Genomic DNA, 14522 nt, shown 5'->3' on the forward strand with positions numbered 1-14522 from the left:
TTCAGTCGAGCTACGGCAGAAATTCGATTTTCTCTTTGTGCATGTAAACGCACTGACTATTTCCTTTATCCAGTTCCACTGCCGTGTTCCAGTTCCAACTCCGTTTCCAACTCCAGTTACAGTTCTAACACCATGCCTATGCTCCAAATCTGCCTTCAGTTCTGTGTTTCTTTTCAAGTTCTACTTCCCAAATTCAATGCCAGTTCCAGCACCAGTTCCATGTACTGCTAGTAGTTCCAGTTTCACTTCTAGTTCCAGTTCTAACTCCATTTCCAGTACTGTACATGCTATGTAGCTTTATAGATAGGTTTGCTAACAAACTGCTAGCAAACGCTTCATCACTTGGTGTCTTCAGCCCATTGACATCTTTTAAGTGTTGTGAGAAGGATTGGCAACATTACAAAGTGGTAAATGCTCTCTAATTAAGAAGTAAATAAGTTTAAAGTTAAGGAGTTTTGCTGTTTTGGTTGTTGGCGCTGAATCAATCTTTAGATCCACATTATTGCAATAGTTTGTGGTGTTTTTTTTTTTTTCCAAAAAACCCCAAAACAAAACAGGATTTGGATGGGTTTTGGTTTTGAGCACTTCTTCAGTTTACACCTAGTGTTGTTGTGTGACTTTGCATATTAACTCATCCAAGATGCTGAAGTCATTTTTACCCGTTTAAGCAATGAAGGAGAACAGGAAGGGAGTGGTCTTAAGACCTGTAGTCTTTTCGGGTTTGTTTTTAGACTAGCGGCTGAAACATGTTAACCTTCAAGTTCTGGTTTCACTCAACAGACTTTTCCATGAGTTCGAGACACTGATGTATGGTGTGTTCTTGTGGCTCAGTGAGGCAGTAGCTGTTGAAGGCTTGGCAGGATGCAGATATTATCAAAATTAAAGGAAATGTCTCTTAGATTTGTCTGTTATCGGGTATGACTTGGAGAAAGTGGTGTAGATCCAGCAGCATGAGCTGCAAACACTAAACTAACATGTACAAGAGGTGTTTATATGGATTTATACTGATATTCTTCATTCCAAGCCCATACACTTCTTACAACATGTTCCATGCCATTCCTTTTTTAAAAATTAAAACTGATTTTCTGATTTGCCCCCTAGTCTAACTTGAAGCTTTCCACACCCAGTTTTCTGAGAAGCTGGGTGGGTCTGAGTTCAGAGATTGCTCTTTTCCGGTTTCATTTCTGCTTGAAGGTACAGCAAGTTTGCCAAGTACAGCTCAGCTGATTATTCAACATTTTCTGTAATCGTGTAGAAATATCTGCAAAGGTGCTCGTATACAAAGATTTTTATCTATGCAGGCTGATGTGGGTTTTAGTGTTTTGCATTTTGTGCAAGCACTCACACCACAAAGGTGAGATTTACAGCGTTCCAGTCCTAAGTGTAACATGCATGAGTTAACAGCAAGCTGATTGTGCATAGTCACTGTTTTATTTATCGGTGTCCATATTCTACGCAGACAAAACAGCAGTGGTGATCCATAATCATGAACAAGAAAACAAGTGCGAGTCAAAACCAGAAGTTGAGCAAAAATTCAAAAACCGGGAACTAGGAAACAAGGACGTATGGGAGAAAACGGCTCACAGGTACACAAGTCACATGTACACACGTACATGGACGAGAGTTTGCAATGAGAAAATAAAGCAAGACGATATAAGCAGACAAACAGATTAGGAGTAGGAACTAATTCAGAACATTTGCACACAATCACAATACAACAGGGACCTAAACTAATGATGAGACGGGCAGAGACCAGACTTGCACATGGCTATGTCAAGTCAAGTCAACTTTATTGTCAAATATGCTATACATGCTCGACATACAGCACAGATGAAATTTCAGTCCTCTCTGACCCACGGTGCAAACAGGCAATGCAATAAATAAAAATAGAATAATTGAAATAAACAATATAAACAGTATAAACACTCTAGATAAGAACTAGACATAGACTAAACACTCACACATGTATATATCTCATCTCATCTCATCTCATTATCTCTAGCCGCTTTATCCTTCTACAGGGTCGCAGGCAAGCTGGAGCCTATCCCAGCTGACTACGGGCGAAAGGCGGGGTACACCCTGGACAAGTCGCCAGGTCATCACAGGGCTGACACATAGACACAGACAACCATTCACACCTACGGTCAATTTAGAGTCACCAGTTAACCTAACCTGCATGTCTTTGGACTGTGGGGGGAAACCGGAGCACCTGGAGGAAACCCACGCGGACACGGGGAGAACATGCAAACTCCACACAGAAAGGCCCTCGCCGGCCACGGGGCTCGAACCCAGGACCTTCTTGCTGTGAGGCGACAGCGCTAACCACTACACCACCGTGCCGCCATATATATATATATATATATATATATATATATATATATATATATATATATATATATATATATATATAAATAAAAAAAAAAATTGGTGCAAATAAACAGTCAAGGGCACTTGAGGTATAGCAGGTAAACATGAAAATGAAATACGCAGTATAAACAATAATAGCTGTTAAGGTGAGGTAGTGCGGAATAGTGCAAATGAGTGAGGTAAAGTGAAATGTGCAGTCCCTGAGTTCAGTGTGTTAATGAACGTTGAGAGTATGTGTGTTTGGGGGGGGGAGACTGTGAGGGTGACGTGTCAGATGCTGAAGGGGGGGCAGGGGTGTGTGTGAGCAGAATCTGTGGCAGGGGGCAGAGGGGGGACGAGGGGCAGAACAGGGAGAGAGTTGAGCCTTCTGACCGCCTGGTGAAAGAAACTGTCCTTGAGCCTGCTGGTTTTGGCCCGGAGACTCCGCAGTCTCCTCCCTGATGGCAGCAGACTGAAGAGGCTGTGAGATGGGTGGGTGGGGTCACCTGCAATCCAGATGGCTTTGCGGGTGAGGCGGGAGTTATAAATATCCATTAGAGAAGGGAGAGAGACACCAATGATCCTCTCAGCTGCTCTCATGATGCGCTGCAGAGTCTTGCAGCAGGACACGGTGCAGGCGCTGTACCACACGGTGATGCAGCTGGTCAGGATGTTCTCGATGATGCCTCTGTAGAATGTGTGCATGATGGGGGCCGGGACTCTTGCTCTCCTCAGTTTGCGGAGGAAGTACAGACACTGTTGGGCTTTTTTGGCCAGTGATCCGGTGTTATTGCTCCAGGACAGGTCTTCAGAGATGTGCACACCCAGAAACTTGGTGCTGCTCACCCTCTCCACTGCAGCATCGTCAATAGATAGTGGAGCATGCTGGGTGTGCGCTCTCCTGAAGTCCACAACAATCTCCTTCGTCTTCTCCATGTTCAGGCGGAGATTGTTGTCCTTGCACCACAAGGCCAAACGTCTCACCTCACTCCTGTAGATTGTCTCATCGCCATTGTTGATGAGACCCACCATAGTCGTGTCATCTGCAAACTTAATGAAGAGATTAGAGTTGGATGTTGGCGTGCAGTCGTGGGTCAGCAGAGTGAAGAGGAGGGGGCTCAGCACACGTCCTTGGGGGGCCCCCGTGTTCAGTGTGATGGTGTTGGAGGAGTTGCTGCCGACCCGTACTGCCTGTGGTCTCCCCGTCAGGAAGTCCAGCAGCCAGTTGCCCAGGGAGGTGTTGAGTCCCAGCTGGTCCAGTTTATGAATGAGCTGCTGAGGAATGATTGTGTTGAATGCTGAGCTAAAGTCTATGAACAGCATTTTGACATACGAGTCTTTTGTCTCCAGGTGGGTGAGAGCTGAGTGGAGGGCAGTGGAGATGGCGTCATCGGTCAAACGGTTGGACTGATATGCAAACTGGAAGGGGTCCAGGGCGGGGGGGAGGGCAGACTTGATATGCCGCATGACTAGCCGCTTGAAGCACTTCATGAGGATGGGAGTGAGTGCGATAGGGCGGTAGTCATTGAAGCAGGAGGGAGACGGCTTCTTCGGGACCGGGATGATGGTGGTGGCTTTGAGGCACGTGGGGACAACAGCCTGGCTCAACGAGATGTTGATGTCTGTGAGCTCCTTGGCACAGTCTCTCAGGACATGACCAGGAATGTTATCAGGACCTGAGGCTTTTCGTGCATTTGTCGTCCTGAGAGCTCTCTTCACGCTGTCTGGGGACAGTGTCAACACCTGGTCGCTGGGAGGTGGTGGAGTCTTCTGTGCCGTGGTGCTGTTGTCTGCCTCAAAGCGAGCGAAAAAGTCGTTCAACTGATTCAGCAGAGACGTGGAGTTGTCACAGGTCTGCGGTGAGGGCTTGTAGTCTGTGATGGTCTGAATCCCCTGCCACAGGTTCTTGGAGTCTCTGCTGTCGTTGAAATAGTCAGCAATGTACCTGGAATACTGTCTCTTGGTCACCCTGATGCCTCGTGACAGGTTGGCCCTAGCTGTCCTCAGGCCCACTTCATCCCCAGCTCTGAAGGCGGTGTTCTGAGCCCACAGAAGCCTGTGGACTTCCCCTGTCACCCATGGCTTCTGATTGGCCCGAATGAAGATGGTTCTGGTGACTGTAACGTCGTCCATGCTAGGGATGGCGAAAACTAAAAAAAAATCTTGACCGACCACTGAGCCTCATTAGCCAGTTAAAGTCGGTTAACCTACGAGTTTAAAATTCTAGAATTGGAATTATTAGAATCTATTCTAAATCTAACCACGAGCATCTGCACATTCAGTCCCAGTCGCTGCCCTCCACTCACATTACCTTTTCTACAGCACGAAACATTTAGTCAAACGCGGCACTGATGTCGAGGGGTTTGTATTGGAGCGAAGGACAAATGGCTCCAGCTTAGAGACAGTTTCAGTTGGCCATGATGGCGTTGAAAATAGTCAAGTGCTAGAAGAAGTACATAACATTCAGTGATGGGAATAACGGTGTTAAAATAAAGGCTGTTATAACGCCGGGTAATATAATTAATTAGCTACAATCATTATAACGCCGTTACCAATATCAACACGCCATTACTGCATGGTATTGAAGTTGGTCTGAAGCCGTCACCGACTTGGCTCACAGACATAAAAGCTGCGTTTGTCACTCCCCCTCCAGACACCGCTGTCATTTCATTCTCTCCCCTTTCCTCCAAAAGTCAGCATCTGCGCCTTTAGTTTGTGTGGAGAGATATGATCTGCAATAACATGCATTGTTGGCTACAGACCGAAACATACTTTCAGAATGCACTGGCCAAGGCAGGACTAAACTCGATGTGCCTTCTAATAATAATTAAAAAAAAAAAACAGAATAGTAATTTGTAAGCTAAAAAGCCTGTGTCTACACTTTTCTTTCGCCGAGTGGCAGCTGTCTTCAACTGGGGCAGGAGGGCGGGACATGACTGAATGGGTGTTTCTGATTTGTCAGCTGTCTTCAACTGGGGCGGGAGGGCGGGACATGACTGAATGGGTGTTTCTGATTTGTCAGCTGTCTTTAACTGGGGTGGGAGGGCGGGACATGACTGAATGGGTGTTTCTGATTTGTCAGCTGTCGTCCTTACACCGCATGGCATGCCCCAAGCGTTTACAACATAGAATTCCAGGTTCTCCGCTCCAGAATCGGCAGCTTCAAAATGATTTTTTTTTTTTTTAACCGACAACCAAAAAAAATTAACCGGTTGACGTTGATTCGGTCAACCATCGGTCAAACGGCCATCGGTTAACATCCCTAGTCCATGCACTTCCTCATGTAGGCAGTGACGGTCTCCGTGTACTCCTGGAGATCTGTGATGATGATGTAGGTGGCCGCCTGTCTGAACATGCTCCAGTCAGTGGTGGAAAAACGGTCCTGGAGTGCCTCTGAGGACCCCTCTGGCCACACACGTATCTGCTTTGTAGCTGGTTTGGTGACTTTAACCAGTGGCCTGTATGCTGGCATTAGCATAACAGTGGAGTGATCTGAGGCCCCAAGGTGGGGGAGGGGTAGGGCTTTGTAGGCGTCTTTATGCATGGTGTAAACATTGTCCAGAGTATTGTTTCCACGTGTGGGAAAGTTGATATGTCCATAGAGTTTTGGAAACATGCTCTTGGGGTTTACATGATTTGAAATCCCCAGCCAGGATGAGGAAAGCATCTGGGTGGACTGTCTGCTGCTCACTGATGTGCTGATAGAGTTCATTCAGTGCTTCACTCCTGTTGTTATTGGAGCCGGGAGGGATGTATATTGCTACCAGCAATATGGCTGTAAATTCCCTCGGCAGGTAGAATGGCCAGCGCTTAATAATTATAAACTCCACCAGTGGTGAGAAGTATTTGCAGACCACGACAGCATCGCGGCACCAGGCATCACTGATGTAAACACAGAGTCCTCCACTGCGAGTCTTCCCTTGTTACGTAAACAAAACATAACAGGAACATGGAGGTATGGGAATTTGCGACAGTATGAAAGTCTGATTTTATACAGTACCAGTCAGAAATTTGGACATGCTTACTCATTCATAGGTTTTTCTGTATTTTGACTATTTTCTACGTTGTAGAACAATACTGAAGACATCAAAACTATGAAATAACATCTGGAATTTTGTGGTAAATGAAAGTGTTCAAAAAAAAAAGTTTGATATTTTAGATTCTTCAAAGTATCCAGCATTTACCTTGACGCTTTACACACTATTGGCATTATCTTAACCAGCTTCATGAGGGAGTCACCTGGAATGCTTTTCAATTAACAGGCGTGCCTCGTCAAAAGTTAATTAGTGCAGTTGTTTGTCGTGTTAATGCGTTTGAGATCAAGCAATAAATAGTAAATAATAAAAATAAACAGTCCTATTCCACCACTGTAGTAATCCATATTATGTCAAGAGCCACTCAACTAAGTAAAGAGAAACAACATCCATCATTACTTTTTACATGAATTGCCTTTTAATTAATAAAAATAAAGGAAAACCATTGAATTAGGTGGTGTGTCCAAACTTTTTTTTTTTAAAGATTTTTTTTGGGCTTTTTTTCCACCTTTATTGGATAGGACAGTGTAGAGACAGGAAATAAGCAGGAGAGAGAGACAGGGAGGGATCGGGAAATGATCTTGGGTCGGAATTGAACCCAGGTCCCCGGATTTATGGTATGGCGCCTTAGCCACCTGAGCTATGACGCCCCGTGTGTCCAAACTTTTGACTGGTACTGTATATCAGCATGGAGTTCTGTTTCCTCTACTGACCATAACAACCCTCTCTCACCATCATGAACATGAAACAGGGAGTAATGTGACAAGCTGAATCAATTACATTATGTGGGATGTGAAGCTGAGAACAAAGAGCTTCCACAGTTCAGTGGACGTGAACCACAGACCACTTTTTTTTTTTTAAGGGATGTGTGGTCTCATCTCATCTCATTATCTGTAGCCGCTTTATCCTGTTCTACAGGGTCGCAGGCAAGCTGGAGCCTATCCCAGCTGACTATGGGCGAAAGGCGGGGTACACTCTGGACAAGTCGCCAGGTCATCACAGGGCTGACACATAGACACAGACAACCATTCACACTCACATTCACACCTACGGTCAATTTAGAGTCACCAGTTAACCTAACCTGCATGTCTTTGGACTGTGGGGGAAACCGGAGCACCCGGAGGAAACCCACGCGGACATAGGGAGAACATGCAAACTCCACACAAAGGCCCTCGCCAGCCACGGGGCTCGAACCCGGACCTTCTTGCTGTGAGGTGACAGCGCTAACCACTACACCACCGTGCCGCCCGGGGATGTGTGGTTATTTACAAAATATACCAAACTCTCGAGGATAAAGTATTCGTGGTCACTTGCATGGATTGTGAGGTTGTAAATGATTGCCATCTGTGATGTGTATCTAAAGCCTATACACCAACTGTAAATGTGTATCTGCGTGAGCATTAGGTCAGTCAGCCCTGTATGAGCAGGCTTGTTGATCTGTCGAGCCTTGTGGCTCCTGGTTTGGCAGCTCAGTGCCTGCTGCTTTCCAGATGAGCTTGTTTTTACACACCCTGATTCTGCGCACACTGTCAGCATTAGACTTAAAAGAATTTTGTAGACACTGAAGAGTCAGAGCTGTGCTGTATGTGATACAAGGTCATTTTTGTAGGGCTTGGATTAGGGCTCTGGTGGAGCGGTTTCATTAATGAGGGGTTTTGAAAGGGTATTTGTCACTGCTAGAAAAACCATGGGTGTGGAGAATTAGTCTAGCACTTCATAAACTTTTTTTTTTAATAGGAACCTTTTCAGTCAAAAAACAAAATCCAGTGGTCTACGTATTTAACTCCATTATGTACCTTCCTATTGGTTTACCTGTGGTATTGTAAATGGTTTATTTTAGTTACTGAATTTTTCTAGCCTGGCTAACACGACTTCAGAGCTCTCCGAGCTATTGGTCTGGCCAAGCTATTAAGCCAAACCGTTTCCCAGAGCCCGTGGTTGACCCACCTCCCTGAAATGCCTCAGTTTGCTACTGGTCGAAGCCAGAAAAGGCTGTGACGAAGCTTAAACCAATCACATCACTCTTTCCTCTGACGTATGCGACGCGACGGGGCTAACTGGTAGATTAAACTCTTACCAAAGCTGGTCAGGAGCAAGGCGAAAATGTCCTTCCTTTCAATAAATACCTCCAGGGCTGCTCTTTGCTCCGTTTTCAAAGAGAACTTCCCGTTGAATGCTTTCAATACAGCATCTACCGCTGTGTTAAAGGTTTGCCGCTGCTCCATGTTCGTGATGTGAATGAAGCGCTTCCGGCATAGATTCTGTAAAGGTTTTTTTCTTTTCTAAAACGTGATTGTTTTTTTGGCAGGTGACACTGAGACAGCCTGTCCGTAATCACTAGGGTCACGTCACATCCATAGACTGTATAAAATCAAGTTCAGTGATTTCTCAGCAGCATTATTTGAACATGATTGTTCAGTTGATGGCAGAATGGAAGGAGGCGGTTCTTCTGGGGAACGCACGCACTCATGGCCATACCTAGAACCCATGTTTCAGTTTTCTGAAAGGATTAAAGATTTGTTTTGTTTTAAATGTTTGCTTTGCTTGCCGAAAACGAACCACATCACAGCCTACAAAAACTCGCCATCCAATCTGTGGAAGCATATTGAGGGATGCAAACGTTTTATTCCAAGAGAAAGCTTGCAACGAAGTTGTCTGTGCTTTTAGAGCTAGCGATAATGTTGCAATAGCTATGCAGTCTGGTTAGTCAAAGGACTTTCTATGGACTTGCTCGCCAAGTTGCCATCACCTTTGTCCACAGCTAATGTTAAAGGAACAGTCCACCGTACTTCCATAATGAAATATGCTCTTATCTGAATTGAGACGAGCTGCTCCGTACCTCTCCGAGCTTTGCGCGACCTCCCAGTCAGTCAGACGCGCCGTCACTCCTGTTAGCAATGTAGCTAGGCTCAGCATGGCCAACGGTATTTTTTGGGGCTGTAGTTAGATGCAACCAAACTCCTTCCGCGTTTTTCCTGTTTACATAGGTTTATATGACCAGTGATATGAAACAAGTTCGGTTACACAAATTGAAACGTAGCGATTTTCTATGCTATGGAAAGTCCGCACTATAATGACAGGCGTACTAGCACCTTCTGCGCGCTTCGGCAGCGCATTGATACGGAGCAGCTCGTCTCAATTCAGATAAGCGCATATTTCATTATGGAAGTACGGTGGACTGTTCCTTGAACACAGCTAGTTAACTTGGACACTATTTGTTAGCATGTAAACATGGAGTTACGCTAACATGAATAACGTTAACTTATCTGAAGTCCTTTCAGAAATATGTTTTAGCATAATCTTGCCAAATAAACAATGTAGAAATCTTTCTTTTCTAGTAGCATTAGCTACCCAATATGATTTCGAGTTTGAAGAGTGTTTGCTAGCATGTCAGGTGGAGCTTCACTGACTAGCTAGCTTAACGTTAAACCACCATGATGGCACAGCATGCGTTCATTTTCTGAATTCACATTTCTGTCTTTGGTCACGGCATTAGGTTTTGTAAGTGTTGTCAATAATATAACGATGCATTGACAGAAAATGTACTTTTAATACTTAAGTATTTTTAAAAGCAAGTACTTCAGTACTTTTGACTTGAGTAAAAAATTGACTGTACAACTTTCACTTGTATCAGAGTAACATTTGACCAATGGGATCTGTACTTTGTCCACGTCTGGGTTACATAAATGAGCCCTACGACGACCTGGCGACTTGTCCAGGATGTACCCCTCCTCTCGCCCATAGTCAGCTGGAATAGGCTGCAGCTTGCCTGCGACCCTGCACAGGATAAGCGACTACAGATGATGGCTGGTTACATAAATGTAATCGCATCAATAAAAGCTTCTGTAGTGTCCCGTGTATGTTAAGTAATGTTGTCAGAGGCTGTCTCACTGTTGTTCCTGTTATTATAAGCTCTTGTGCTGAACGTTGCCGTGCACATTGTGCTTGATCATTACTGAGTTATGTGACCAAGTATGTGGGCTGTACCTTTGCTTTGGTTTCAGCAGGAGATGATAGAAAAAGACGAGTGCTTCCCAGAGTGTCTTTATACTGAAGAAAAAGCACAAAACCTCTTAATGGAATCCTTATCCACATCTCATTTCTGATGGCTTATATATTACTTGGGGTTATTTCTATTGGTCATTTTATAGAAGGTAAAATATGGCTTAATTTTTCCCAGATATGCACGCAGTCCATGAAAATGACATGATTCAGATGGGACTAAGCCCTGCAGTAATCACACAAGCCCACTTCTCCACGTAAAAAACTACTTCAGTCTGAATAAGTTTAAGAACTTTGACAGTATTTGATGATGTTTCGATATTCCAAAAAAAGAAATTTGCAAATTCCTGGGTATGTCACGGATCTTTTGGCGTCCACAGTCTCTTATGCCGCTTTTCCACTACAAACGCGGCTGAGTTGGGCTGAGCCGTGCCGGGCTGAGTCGAGCTGAGCGGGGCTGTTGGAGTTGCATTTCGACTACAAGCGCGCTGAACCGTGCTGGCTGGAAGTGGGTGGACACATTGGGTGGAGTTAGCGAAAGTGGGTGGACGTCACGTGATGTCGTTAGGCGGCGCAAACAGTGACATCAGTGATCTTTTAAGCGGTAGTCTCACGACCCGGATAGTAAACAATAAACATGGAGGACATGGAGTCGTTAGTGTTGCTGGTCTTGGTGCTGTGGCTTGTTGTCACCGACAACACCAACAGATACTGGCAAGAGCGTATAGATGAGGCGAGGCGCATAAGGCTTCATAATTCTCGTAATTCGTAATTCTTCTTCCGGGTTTACGGTGTTTACAGATCCCAGCGTGTTCGCGGGGCGTGTGTGAGCATGTGAGGACACTCCTCCTCACCAATCAGTGCACAGGGGAGTGTCTCCTCACGCCCCTAGCCCCACTCAGCTCGGTTTGGCTCGCTTCAGCCCCACTCCAAAACCGTGTGAGTTTTGGGGGCTGAGCAGGGCTGAAGCGAGCTGAGTCGTGCTGCTCTGAGATAGTCGAAACGTGAGCCGTGTCGGGCTGAAGCGAGCTGAAGTGAGCTGAAAAAGGGTATTGGAAAAGGGCCATTAGTCAGGGCGTATATTCAAGTATCACAATTACCCCTTTTCCACCAAATCAGTTCCAGGGCTGGTTCGGGGCCAGTGCTGGTGCTGGTTCACAACTTGTTCAACTTGCGAGCCAGCTGAGAACCAGTTTGCTTTTCCATAGCTCACGGTGCTAAGCGGAGCCACGTCATTACGTCGCTGTATACGTCAGTTACGGCGCTACGTTTACATAAACCTTGGCGCGAATATCAAAGCAAAAACAACACGGAAGAAGCAGCAGCGGCAACAACAATAATAATGGATGACTTCGCGTTTGCACAGCTGCTGCTTCTCGTCGCTTAAAAATGGCGATCTTTCGTGGTCTTATTGTTGTTGGTCTTAACAACTCCGCCCCCCGCTGACGTAAGCGGTTCTTTCCTCTGGCCCAGCAGAGAGTTGGTGCTAGCCTGGAACCGGTTTTTCTGGCCCCAGAGCCAGTTCTTTGTCAGTAGAAACAGAAAACCCGGTTCCAAACTAAGCACTGGCCCCGAACCAGCCCTGGAACTGCTTTGGTGGAAAAGGGGCAAATATGTTTTTGCCCTGTTGAGCATTTTGCACTCGTATTAAACTATTGAGTACTGGAGTCTGTAAAGCTTGCTGCTCAATTTATCACTGAGCCAGAGTGAGGTTTACATAAGAGAGAACCGAACATTTCAAAAACGCTTCTGCCAGCATCACGATGCCAGTCAAGGAATGAAATCTTCATAAATCAGCCTTGAATGTCTGTAATTTTAATTTCAAATGAATGCTTGTCATGAGCTGCTTTCATAATGAGATTTCTTGAATGCATGCCTTTTGGCATTTGGAGCGTAAAAATTAGCAGGAGGTGAGGGGGCGAGTGTAGCGATCCCAGCAGAACCCTGAGCCACTCTGCCCCATTACCCAGTACAAAGGAACTGACACACGTCACATATGAAGACCTTGCATTAACATTATTACCGATGCGGTCTTGAAATGTGTTTTTCTAGTTGTTTTTGTAATATTTGTCTTGTGTTGAGTATTAACGCCTGAAAAACTGCACACTTCTTCCCATTATTGTCGTTCTTTGACAGAGTGCTGCTTTGCTTTCATTAAAAGCAATGTTCCATTCCCCATCTGGGTCAGGTGTTTAAAACCCCTGAATCCTGGTCTATTTTTATTTCACTCGGTGCACATGAGGCCAGGCTTTTTTATTCTGCTTGGAGTTTTGGGTTTCGAAGAGTATTCAGACTCCACAGAGACCAGACACCTCTGTAGTTGTGTGGATTAAACTGAAGGGTGTGTAGTGTTGGACACGGTAGTGGCTTCTGTAATTGACATGTTCATGGTATGGGAATCTCATCTCATTCATTATCTCTAGCCGCTTTATCCTTCTACAGGGTCGCAGGCAAGCTGGAGCCTATCCCAGCTGACTACGGGCGAAAGGCGGGGTACACCCTGGACAAGTCGCCAGGTCATCACAGGGCTGACACATAGACACAGACAACCATTCACACTCACATTCACACCTACGCTCAATTTAGAGTCACCAGTTAACCTAACCTGCATGTCTTTGGACTGTGGGGGAAACCGGAGCACCCGGAGGAAACCCACGCGGACACGGGGAGAACATGCAAACTCTGCACAGAAAGGCCCTCGCCGGCCCCGGGGCTCGAACCCAGGACCTTCTTGCTGTGAGGCGACAGCACTAACCACTACACCACCGTGCCGCCCGGTATGGGAATCTAATTTTTAAAAAAAAAGTTTCAATGTCTGAACCATTCTGTTACTGTTACTCCCTCAAAGTTTATTATTTTCTATAACAGCATGGCCCCCAGTATTATTCCTGTTTAACCACGGTAGTTTGCCAAGGATGACAATCCTTTATTTATTAATGAACGCCATGTTGCACGTTTTATCCGTTTATAGTAAGATTCAAAGTTAGACAACTTTTCACATATATACTAAGTAACTTTAAAAACGCACAATGGAATTCAACACGATATCACTTTAGATCCATGCATATATTTGAAATTTATGATATTGTATGTAATGCACACACATCTTGAAACATCGATAAAGGACATTTATTGTCAAACTCAAGAATTAATTCACAATAAAAAAAATTCAAAGTGACAGTTGGTCCATGTTCGGACCGTCATGCTGGAGATTCTGGGTCTGTGTCGTCCAGGGGTCTCAGCAGCAGTGATTGAGAGTGTCAGGAATCTGTCACGGAGGTGAGCTAGCCTGATGTGCTGATCCTGAACTGGCGTCGTGACTCGAGGCTGACCAGGGCGTGGACGATCCCTGGTGCTCCCTGTCTGTCTGTAATGCTGACTCAAACGGGAAACGGTCGAATGATGAACACCGAAGTGCCGGGCGACCTCTGTCTGTGTACTTCCGGCACGCAACATCCCGATGGCCTGTTCACGTTGATTTTGGCTTAGGCGTGGCATCTTCAATAATGACAATTTCCCCATCATTTCCCCCGGGTATTTATAGGCAAGATTGTGTGTGTACAGTGTATGCAAAATTTGTTTGAAAATTAAAGCCTGTCCATGTCATTGACTCCCCGAGTCATATTGTACGTTATTGAGTACAACTCCCTTAAATTCTGATTTGAGCACAGATTTGGAACTTATTCGGGCGGAACGAAGTTATTTTTCCATTGTGATATATTTCTTTTCTTCTTGAGATAAACTCAGCACGAATTCAGCAAGTTTTATCAATGTGCGTTTTTAAAGTTACTTAGTGTATTATAGCAGCAATAAACAGTTGTTCCCTCACCAGCCTCTCTTGTTTTTGTCCTTTTCAGTGGATAAAATGGATAGTAAGTGATAACTTTTATGATTGTTGTGACAACACTGCTCGTAATGATTGTAATTATTTGAAGATATCACAAAATAGAAAGCTGTACTAAAGAAATATTTGCTTTATTCAGTGTTAAGAATAAACATGCAATAGAAAAAAAAATAGTATGGCCATTGATTTCATGTATTATGTGATCACTGTTTAAGGACTTTGTAGAATAATTAACATTTTTCACAGTGATAAACCGAAATGCATTTTAACCTGTGATGAATTATACACTGTGATGG

The 14522-nt window shown here is 44.9% G+C and overlaps 1 protein-coding gene across 2 annotated transcripts in view; it reads left to right on the forward strand.

The window, feature by feature from the left end:
* cdc14ab (cell division cycle 14Ab) overlaps positions 1-14522 on the forward strand; it is a 106167-nt gene that overhangs the window by 29386 nt on the left and 62259 nt on the right. The gene's annotated exons all lie outside the window — the stretch shown is intronic.

This window comes from Neoarius graeffei, chromosome 15, assembly GCF_027579695.1.
Source record: "Neoarius graeffei isolate fNeoGra1 chromosome 15, fNeoGra1.pri, whole genome shotgun sequence".
In the NCBI taxonomy this organism is placed as follows: Eukaryota; Metazoa; Chordata; class Actinopteri; order Siluriformes; family Ariidae; genus Neoarius; species Neoarius graeffei.